This window comes from Chiloscyllium plagiosum, unplaced genomic scaffold (assembly GCF_037043375.1).
Source record: "Chiloscyllium plagiosum isolate Xiang-an unplaced genomic scaffold, Cpla_swu_hap1 HiC_scaffold_12, whole genome shotgun sequence".
Lineage (NCBI taxonomy): Eukaryota > Metazoa > Chordata > Chondrichthyes > Orectolobiformes > Hemiscylliidae > Chiloscyllium > Chiloscyllium plagiosum.
Window position 1 is genome coordinate 31,413,288 of NW_028270150.1, and position 11,491 is coordinate 31,424,778.

The window sequence follows — 11,491 nt, forward strand, 5'->3', positions numbered from 1 at the left end:
AATGCTAAATATATATTTGCACACTTATTTTACTTATTGTTCCTTGCTTCCTTCCACTTATACGTTATTCCTAGTAATTGTTTAAATGAAGTTTGCTTTTATATTTTGTGTTAAGGAGATTGAGGCATGGTTTAGCTTTTAGAGTCATAGAGATGTACAGTATGGAAACAGACCCTTCGGTCCAACCCGTCTATGCCGACCAGATATCCCAACGCAATCTAGTCCCACGTGCCAGCACCCGGCCCATATCCTTCCAAACCCTTCCTATTCATATACCCATCCAAATGCCTCTTAAATGTTGCAATTGTACCAGCCTCCTCCACTTCCTCTGGCAGCTCATCCCATACATGTACCACCCTCTGCGTGGAAAAAGTTGCCCCTTAGTCTCTTTTATATCTTTCCCCTCTCTCACCCTAAACCTATGCCCTCTAGTTCTGGACTTCCCGACCCCAAGGAAAAGACTTTGCCTATTTACCCTATCCATACCCCTCATAATTTTGTAAACCTCTATAAGGTCACCCCTTCGCCTCTGACGCTCCAGGGAAAACAGTCCCAGCCTGTTCAGCCTCTCCCAAAAGCTCAAATCCTCCAACCCTGGCAACATCTCTGTAAATCCTTTCTGAACCCTTTCAAGTTTCACAATATCTTTCCAATAGGAAGGAGACCAGAATTGCACGCAATATTCCAACAATATTTTTGAGTTTTTTGTGATTTGGTGCAGAGGAGTCTGGAGACTACTTTGTGTACATTTTTAGTGAGGTTTTACAAGCTTGAATTAGAGATGAGGGTTGGTAGTTTAGTGCATTGAGCAAAAGTTAGGAAAAAATATCCTCTGCTACTTAAAGTAGTTGAGGGACACAGCCCAAAAATCCATAATGGAGTCCATCAATTGATGTATGGTCTAGAGAGTCCTGCAAGAATGCTGGAAATTGCGTTTAGGAAACTGTTTTACTACCATTTAAAGAAATAGCAAATTTAGTTTGCAGTTTTGTTTGGGTCTCTTGGAAGAAAAGCCAACTGAACAACAAGTCTTTAGTTGATATATTTTTTAAAAATCATCCATAAGGAAACTGGTTGCAGCATGTGCTATTCTTGGACTTGGGCTAAGTGTCAATTCTGTTTTTTGAAACTGCCCAGTTTGCCGCTCACCAGTCTGAGCAAGAAGGTTTGGTGTAGCGAACCTGGTAAATCTTCACTCGGGACTGATGTTTGTGAGGATATTGCTGGAACGAAAGGAAGTGAGTTTGAATCCTTTTCTGGCACTTGTAATGCAAGCTTTCAACCCTTTTAACCAATGGAATGCAGTTAATGTTTTTGTTTAATAAGTATTTTATTCTTTGTAAGTACACTGGCAGAGTCTTGTCAATGTTTTAAGTAATTAACCTCCATGACTTTTTTAAATGTCGATGTCTATCAAGGTGAGTTTCATTCTAGGATTTCTTTTGTCAGTATTACATCAGTTGAGATCATAATTACTATGCTTCAAAAGAGCTTTGTTGACTGCTAAAGCACTTTGGAATACCTTTGAGGTTATGAGAAGTGTAATCAATCTTTTTCATTGCAACAATGCCATTAATGAGAATTTCAGGTAATTGTACGAAAGGCTGTTGTTTTTCAGTGTTCTACAGAATCAGGATAAGTTTAACCTTCCTACTCAATGTGAACAGTGCAGAGAGAAGTTAAAATGGAACTGCTGCATTTTTGTTTTTGCTCTATACCTGGTTTTAATCTGTTGCACATTTATGGAACGGTTCAGGCTCCTGCCAATTATTAAACATTATTCAGCATTCTCTGCTTTTAAAGGCCATCTGGATGGGTATATGAATAGGAAGGGTGTGGAGGGTTATGGGCTTGGTACTGGCAAGTGGGACTAGATTAGGTTGGGATATCTGGTCAGCATGGACGAATTGGACCAAAGGGTCTGTTTACATGATGTACATCTGAGTCTATGACTATTCTGTGGTGCACCCATAGGAGAAAGTGAGGACCGCAAATGTTGGAGATCCGACTGTAAGAGAGTGGTGATGGAAAAGCACAACCGGTCAGATGGTATCCAAGAAGCAGGAGAATCGACATTTTGAGCATAAGCTCTTCATCAGGAATGAACTGATTCTGATGAAGGGCTTGTGCTCGAAACATCAATTCTCCTGCTCCTCGGCTGTGTACCTGTAGGACCCTAATGGATCTAAACTGACACCTGAGCCTTGCACCCATGTTTGCCTGTCAAATGCATAGCTATTTGTTCCTTGTTTGTGGGGTGAGGGTGGAAGAAAGAGAGGGGCAAGTGTAGTGAGTACTGCAGAAATAACTTCGAAAACAAACTTTCCAAGTGGTTTGAAGGACCAGAATTGTTCCAACCCCACCTCTCCCACTCCCACCCAGCATGACCTTACTGCTGACCAAGTGTCTCTTGTTAAAAGGTACTCTACGGCACCTGGTTGTGCTGTCAACCAGCTCCTGCTTTCTGACTGACCAGATTCAACTGAGTCCCATCAATAAAAATCTACCAGGCTTCTGATTCTCTTCAGGAGAATTTCTGTTCACTTCCAACAGCTCCCTTTCCAACTAGTGCACAACCCCATTTTCTCAGCTGAGTTTTTTTTTTAATAAAAGGCCTAATGAATAGACTTCTAGTTACAATTTTTAAAACCCAGAACATGGAAATAAGAAGAGACCACCTTTTGTGTCATAAAGTATCATTATTTTTTAAATGATGGATTTTAAAAATCCAATCCTGAGTTGGGATTGTCATTGCAATGGCCAGTATTTGTTGCCCTGGAGAAGTGGCTGGCTTGAACAGTCCTTGTGGTTTAGATATACCATTGTACTGTTGGGGAGGGATTTTCACCCAGTGATGATGAAGGAATTATGATATAGTTCCAAGTCAGGAAGTTTACATGACTTGAAGTGAAATTTGTAGGTGGTGGTGTTCGTGTGTACTTAGTAGAAAGTAAGAACTAGGAGTAGACAATTCAGCCCTTTGAGCTTGCTCTGCCACTTAATGATCATGGCTGATCTCAATTCTATTTGCTTACTCAGTCTATTCAACACATTTCTAACTAAAAATCTATCTCCTTCTTAAATTTACTCGGTGTCCTAGCATCCAGCACACTTTGGCATAATGAATTCCACAGATTCATAATTTACCTTTAAATCTGCTATCTCTTATCCTAAAACTATGACCTCTCATTCTTGATTGCTCCACAACAGGAAACATACGCTCTGCATCTACATTGTCAATCCCCTTTTAATAGCTTAGATATCTCAGTTAGGTCTACTCTCTTTTAAAACTCCAGTGAGAATATAGGCCTGAACTGCTCAATCTCTCTTCATAGACAAGTCCCTAATCTCTGGAATCAATCTCATGAACCTCCCCTAAACTGCCTCCAACACAACTATGTTCCTCCTCAAATAAGGGGACCAACATGATAAGCAATACTATAATACTCTTACTTCAGTGATAAATGCCAAGTATCCATATGCTTTCTCTATACCAGCTGTATCCATATACTAATTTTCTGCATTTCATGAATGAAGACACCTCTGCATTGAAGCACTATAACTTGGGTAATAAGCTGTCTTTCAAATCTTCTGATCAATATAGATAACCATGAGGTGGAGGTACCAGTGTTGGACTGGGTGGACAAGGTAAAAAATCACACGACACCAGGTTATCGTCCAACTGGTTTATTTTAAAATGCTAACTTTCAGACTATAACCTGGTGTCGTGTGATTTTTGACAAAATGGATAACTTCACACTTTGAATTTGGCAGAATGAAGTTTAATCTCTGGTACAGTTCTGGTCACTGCATTATAGGAAGGATTGGAAGCTTTGGAAAGGGTTCAGAGAAGATTAACTTGATGTTGCCTGGTATGGTGGGAAGGTCTTATGAGGAAAGGCTGACGGACTTGAGGCTATTTTTGTTAAAGAGAAGGTTGAGAGGTGATTTAATTGAGACATACCAGATAATCAGAGGGTTAGATAGGGTGGACAGTGCGGGTGTTTTTTCTCAGATGATGATGGTTAGCACGAGGAGACAAAACTTTAAATTCAGGGGTGATAGACATAGGACAGATGCCAGAGGTAGTTTCTTTACTCAGTAGTAGGGACCGTAGAATGCCCTGCCTGCAACAGTAGTAGACTTGCCAACTTTAAGGGCGTTTAAATGGCCGTGGATAAACACATAGAGGAAAATGGAATACTGTAGGTTAGATGGGCTTCAGATTGGTTCCATAGGTCAGCACAACATTGAGGGCCAAAGTGCCAGTACTGTGCTGTAATGTTCTATGTTCTGATCATTTTTTGCCTGTAATTTTTTTTATTTCTCCATTGCAACTTACTTTCCCACCTATTTTAATGTCATCTATAAATTTGGCTGCCCTTGCACTTGCTGCCATTGTTTTTCTGGGTGCAGGTGTTGCAGGTTTGGAAGGTGATGAAGGAACCTCTGCGAGTTGCTGTAGTTCATTTAATACAGTCAGTTCTTTTATAACGAGATGGTTGCATTCTTGTATAATCCTGCTGTATAGAAAAATCATGCTTTAGGCACAGCACTTAAGGTGTTCGCAATGTAATTGTGTTACAGCCAACACAGGTTTTAAAAGTCTGCGCTTTAGAATCAACGTCCCCAATTTGTCAATCGCGTTACAGCGAATTGACGAAACACACGTTATTGCAGAATGACCTATAGATGGTGCATGCTGCTGGCATTATGTGGCAGTTATGGAAGGAGTCAATGTGTAAGGGGATGGATGGTGTGCCAATCAGGAAGGTTGCTTTTGTCTTGGATAATAAGTATCCCGAGTTGTTGATATTGCATTTATCCAAGCAGAATATTCCATTATTTCACTTCACACCTCATTTGTGCCTGCATGTGATGGACAAGTTTTGAGGATCCATGAGGTGAATTACTTGCCTTAAAATTGTCAACCTTTGACCTACTCCTGATCAGTCACATAAATATGAAGTTGACAAAATCCAAGAACAGATATCCCCATAACTTTATCCACAGATGTCTAGCAGACAGATAACACAACAATGACGTGTCACGACCTAACACACTAGCCACGTTACCTTACATAAAAAAGGTCTCTGAACTGACAGCCAGACTTCTCCAACCACTGGGATTCCTGACAACCCATAAACCGACAGGCACACTCAGACAACAACTTACCAGGACTAAAGACTAATGTCATTTACAAGATTCCATGCAAAGACTGAACAAAACACTATATAGGACAAACAGGAAGACAGCTAGCAATCCGCATCCACAAACATTAAACGCCACGACCTGCTGTTCCTAGTAGCCATGCACACAGATGACAAAGACAAATTCAACTGGGACAACACAACGATTATCAGTCAAGGTATGCAGGACAGCCAGAGAATTCCTAGAAGCATGGTACCCCTCCGCAGACTTCATCAACATGTAGTCTGAGACCCAATACATCAGCAGCTACAACGCCAGAACCAGCAACCAGAAGCAGCAGGAATGGAACCAAATAAATTCCCAAAGACACAGTAGAGCAGAGTTTGACAGGAGGCTCCAAAGCACTGAAGATGTCACCTAGACAGGGGACGAAACGTCTGCAAATCAACTTCCCAGCTCAGCGAGCATACCCACAATGGCGGCAACCGACACCCAAGTTACAAATCTTTACACAAACCTTGAAGATAATCCAGTTACATTTCTAATTTATAATTACCCCCGGGATGTTGGTAGGAAGGAATTCCATGATATTCAGTGCAGTTGAATGATTGTTTTTTTTTTGGTTATTCATTCATGGGACAAAGATGTTGTGGACTGTCCCTACATTTATTGTCCATTCCTAATTAACCTTGAGAAGGTGGTGTCAAGCTACCTTCTTGAACTAATGCCGCCCAATAGGTGTGGGTAAACTCATAATACTGTTAGAGAGGTTGAATCGGCACTTGTTGGAAATATTGCCTTTTATGGTACAAATGATACCAGCCTTTTATCGGCCTAAGTCTGTCCACAGTCCAGATCTTACAGCATGCAGGCATGCATTTGCTCAGAATCTGAGAGATAGTTATAGAGTCATAGGGATGTACAGCATGGAAACAGACCCTTTGGTACAACTGTCCATGCCGACCAGATATCCCAACCCAATCTAGTCCCACCTGCCAACACCCGACCCATATCCCTCCAAACCCTTCCGATTCATTTGCCCATCCAAATGCCTCTTAAATGTTGCAATTGTACCAGCCTCCATCACATCCTCTGGCAGCTCATTCCATACACGTATCACCCTCTGCGTGAAAAACTTGCCCCTTAGGTCTCTTTTATATCTTTCCCCTCTCACCCAAAACCTACGCCCTCTAGTTCTGGACTCTCCGACCCCAGGGAAAAGACTTTGTCTATTTATCCTATCCATGCCCCTCATAATTTTGTAAACCTCTAAAAGGTCACCCCTCAGCCTCCGATGCTCCAGGGAAAACAGCCCCAGCCTGTTCAGCCTCTCCCTGTAGCTCGGATCCTCCAACCCTAGCAACATCCTTGTAAATCTTTTCTGAACCCTTTCAAGTTTCACAACATCTTTCCGATAAGGAGGAGACCAGAATTGCACGCAATATTCCAACAGTGGCCTAACCAGTGTCCTGTACAGCCGCAACATGACCTCGCAACCCCTGTACTCAATACTCTGACCAATAAAGGAAAGCACACCAAACGCCTTCTTCACTATCCTATCTACCTGTGACTTCACTTTCAAGGAGCTATGAACCTGCACTCCAAGGTCTCTGTTCAGCAACACTCCCGAGGACCTTACCATTAAGTGTATAAGTCCTACTAAGATTTGCTTTCCCAAAATGCAGCACCTAGCATTTATCTGAATTAAATTCCATCTGCCACTTCTCAGCCCATTGGACAATCTGGTCCAGATCCTGTTGTAATCTGAGGTAACCCTCTTCACAGTCTACTACACCTCCAATTTTGGTGTCATCTGCAAACTTACTAACTGTACCTCTTATGCTCACATCCAAATCATTTATGTAAATGGCAAAATGTAGAGGACCCAGCACCAATCCTTGTGGCACTCCACTGGTCACAGGCCTCCAGTCTGAAAAACAACACTCCACCACCACCCTCTGTCTTCTACTTTTGAGCCAATTCTGTACCCAAATGGCTAGTTCTCCCTATATTCCATGAGATCTAACCTCGCTAATCAGTCTCCCATGGGGAACCTTGTCGAATGCCTTACTGAAGTCCATATAGATCACATCTACTGCTCTGCCCTCATCAATCTTCTTTGTTACTTCTTCAAAAAACTCAATCAAGTTTGTGAGACATGATTTCCCATGCACAAAGCCATGTTGCCTATCCCAAATCAGTCCTTGCTTTTCCAAATACATGTACACCCTGTCCCTCAGGATTCCCTCCAACAACTTGCCCACCACTGAGGTCAGGCTCACTGGTCTATAGTTCCCTGGCTTGTCTTTATCGCCCTTCTTAACAGTGGCACCACGTTAGCCAACTTCCAGTCTTCCGGTGCCTTACCTGTGACTATTGATGATATAAATATCTCAGCAAATGGCCCAGCAATCACTTCTCTAGCTTCCCACAGAGTTCTCGGGTACACCTGATCAGGTCCTGGGGATTTATCCACCTTTAACCGTTTCAAGGCATCCAGCATTTCCTCCTCTGTAACTTGGACATTTTGCAAGATGTCACCATTTATTTCCCTACAGTCTATGTCTTCCATATCCTTTTTCACAGTAAATACTGATGCAAAATATTCATTTAAGTATCTCCCCCATTTTCTGTGGCTCCACACAAAGGCCGCCTTGCTGATCTTTGAGGGGAGAAGGTGAGGACTGCAGATGCTGGAGATCAGAGCTGAAAAATATGTTGCTGGAAAAACGCAGCAGGTCAGGCAGCATCCAAGGAGCAGGATAATCAACGTTTCAGGCATAAGCCTGAAGAAGGGTGTAGTGGACAGTGAAGAGGATTACCTCAGATTACAACAGGATCTGGACCAGATGGGCCAATGGGCTGAGAAGTGGCAGATGGAATTTAATTCAGATAAATGCTAGGTGCTGCATTTTGGGAAAGCAAATCTTAGTAGGACTTATACACTTAATGGTAAGGTCCTAGGGAGTGTTGCTGAACAAAGAGACCTTGGAGTGCAGGTTCATAGCTCCTTGAAAGTGGAGTCGCAGGTAGATAGGATAGTGAAGAAGGTGTTTGGTATGCTTTCCTTTATTGGTCAGAGTATTGAGTACAGGAGTTGCGAGGTCATGTTGCGGCTGTACAGGACATTGGTTAGGCCACTGTTGGAATATTGTGTGCAATTCTGGTCTCCTCCTTATCGGAAAGATGTTGTGAAACTTGAAAGGGTTCAGAAAAGATTTACAAGGATGTTGCTAGGGTTGGAGGATCCGAGCTACAGGGAGAGGCTGAACAGGCTGGGGCTGTTTTCCCTGGAGTGTCGGAGGCTGAGGGGTGACCTTTTAGAGGTTTACAAAATTATGAGGGGCATGGATAGGATAAATAGACAAAGTCTTTTCTCTGGGGTGGGGAATCCAAAACTAGAGGGCATAGGTTTTGAGTGAGAAGGTAAAGATATAAAAGAGACCTAAGGGGCAAGTTTTTCACGCAGAGAGTGGTATGTGTATGGAATGAGCTGCCAGAGGATGTGATGGAGGCTGGTACAATTGCAACATTTAAGAGGCATTTGGATGGGCAAATGAATAGGAAGGGTTTGGAGGGATATGGGCCGGGTGCTGGCAGGTGGGACTAGATTGGGTTGGGATATCTGGTCGGTATGGACGGTTTGGACCGAAGGGTCTGTTTCCATGCTGTACATCTCTATGACTCTATAACAATTAACGTATCTGATTCTGTGCTGTGAACTTCGCCCAACAGTTCCTCCAAGATTAGTTGTGAATTTCACTGTTTGTTAGTTTTCCCAGATGCACTCTGATGTCCAGCAATACACGAATTTAAAAACAGCAAAGGCAGTTTGTGCAGGTTCTCTCTCTCTCCTGCACTGACCTAACCATGTACTACCTTTGTCTGCTCTTCTCCCTTTTAAAACTGCTGTTGTTTTGACTTTTTTTTCCCAAAGTTCCTAAACAATGCAACAGCATATAAAACAGTAATTGCTGCTCCTGGAATTCGAGGTAATCACCTCCAACACCTGAAATGCCTCAAAAAAGGAGCAGCTCTTACAGCCAGAAATTTTTCCCGTCCTCCATCTTGGATTACCCAGTGATAGTTAATTATGTTAAGGGCAGTGCAGTCATATGCAACCATCTTAACTTCTGACCTTGTGTTGGAGGATACATCATTGATTAAATAGTTGAAGATTATTGGGCCCAAAACATTATCCAAAAGAACTTCTGCACAGTCTCAAGATATGTTGGTCTATAATACCTCATCATAATTACATTAATAGAATATATTATGGTTTACACACTTGGAAACCGTGTGTTTAGGTTGCCTTGCAAGTGACTAGTTTATGAATAGCAATAGGTAAAAAGGTACTGTAAATAGTGACCTCATTGACACTAGTTCCAATTTCGAAATTCTGTTGGAGATTGGGAAGATAACTTGCAGATTTTTGGCCACCTATCCAACCAAATAGATTTTGGAGAAAGCAGCCAAAATCAACTGACATTTTGATGATACTTCATAACATCATGACTGAAATTCTTGATAACAATAATTCAGTCGGAAGGTAACTGATTTGATATACATTTCCAGCAATCTGTAAAAAATGGTGAAATACCACTTTTTATTAATCTTTTCTAAAATTGCTGTACAGGTACTCAGTTACCTTATCCCTACTAAGTTAAGAAATTTGTATTCTTTAGATTTGTGCAGATTGGCCTGGGGAGGTAATGGCCTAGTGCTATTATCAATGGATTGTTAATCCAGGGGCCCACGTAATGTTTTGGGGACTCTGGTTCAAATCCCACCATGACAGATGGTGGAATTTGAATTCAATAAATGATGGCTGTTGTTAAGTGTTGGAAAAACCCATCTGGTTCACTCAGGCCCTTTACGGAAGTGGACTACCACCTTTATCTGCTCTGGCCTACATGTGACTCCAGACCCACAGCAATGTGGTTGACTCTTAAATGCACTCTGGGCAATAAATCCTGGCCCAGCCAGTGATGCCCACCTCCTGTGAATGAATTTTAAAAACTAAGATTGAGCAATCTATCCTGGGGATAATTTGATAAAACAGGGTAGAACTAATGTAGTGAAGACCTATGATTACTCCCCTTCTTGGTTTGCTTCCGCTTCCGCTCTGTTGTGTGTGTATTTAGGAGGTGATTGTCAGCTAATGCATCTTTTATTTTATAGGTAAATGCACTTTCATCTAGTTTACACTCATAAAATGGATTAATTAACACTTTGTACCTTCCCAAAATAGTCAATTCTATAGAAGCCTATAGGCAATCAGAATTTGACCATCACATGACCAGAAATCATCTCCACCCTATGGAGTCATTGAGATGTATGGCACAGAAACAGACCCTTAGGTCCAAATCGTCCCCGCTGACCAGATATCCCAACCTAATCTCGTCCGATTTGCCTGCAATTGGCCCATATCCCTGTAAACCCTGCTTATTGGATACCCATCCAGATACCTTTTAAATGAAGTAATTATACCAGCCTCTATCACTTCCTCTGGCAGCTCGTTCCATACATGCACCACCTTTTGCATGAAAATGATGCCCCTTAGGTCCCTTTTAAATTTTTCTCCCGTCACCCTAAACCTATGCCCTCTAGTTCTGGACTCCCCCACCCCACGAAAAATACTTTGGCTACTTACCCTATTCATGCCCCTCATGATTTTGTAAACCTCTATAAGGTCACCCCTCAGCATCTAATGCTCAAGGAAAAGCAGCCTCAGCCTATTCAACCTCTCCCTACAGCTCAAATCCTCCAACCTTGGCAACATCCTTGTAAATCTTTTCTGAAATCTTTTCCTTTCCTCAATAGTCTGATCTATAAAGGAAAGCCTACCAAACACCTTCTTCACTATCCTATCTAGCTGCAACTTCACTTTCAAGGAGCTATGAACCTGCACTCCAAGTCTCTTTGTTCAGCAACACTCCCCAGGCCTTATCATTAAGTGTATAAGTCCTGCTAAGATTTGCTTTCCCAAAATGCATCACCTCACCTTTATCTAAATTAAACTCCATCTGCCCATTGGCCCATTCTGATCAAGATCCTGTTGTAATCTGAGGTAACCTGCTTCATTGTCCACTACACCTACAATTTTGGTGTCATCTGCAAACTTACTAACTGTACCTCTTATGTTCACATGCAAATCATTTATATAAATGATGAAAAGCAGTGGACCCAGCACCGATTCTTGTGACGCTTCATTGGTCACAGGCTCCAGTCTGAAAAGCAACCCTCTACCACCATCCTCTGACTTCTACCATTGACCCAGTTCTGTATCCAATTGGTTATCTCTCCCTGTATTCTGTGTGATCTTTGCTAACAAGTCTAA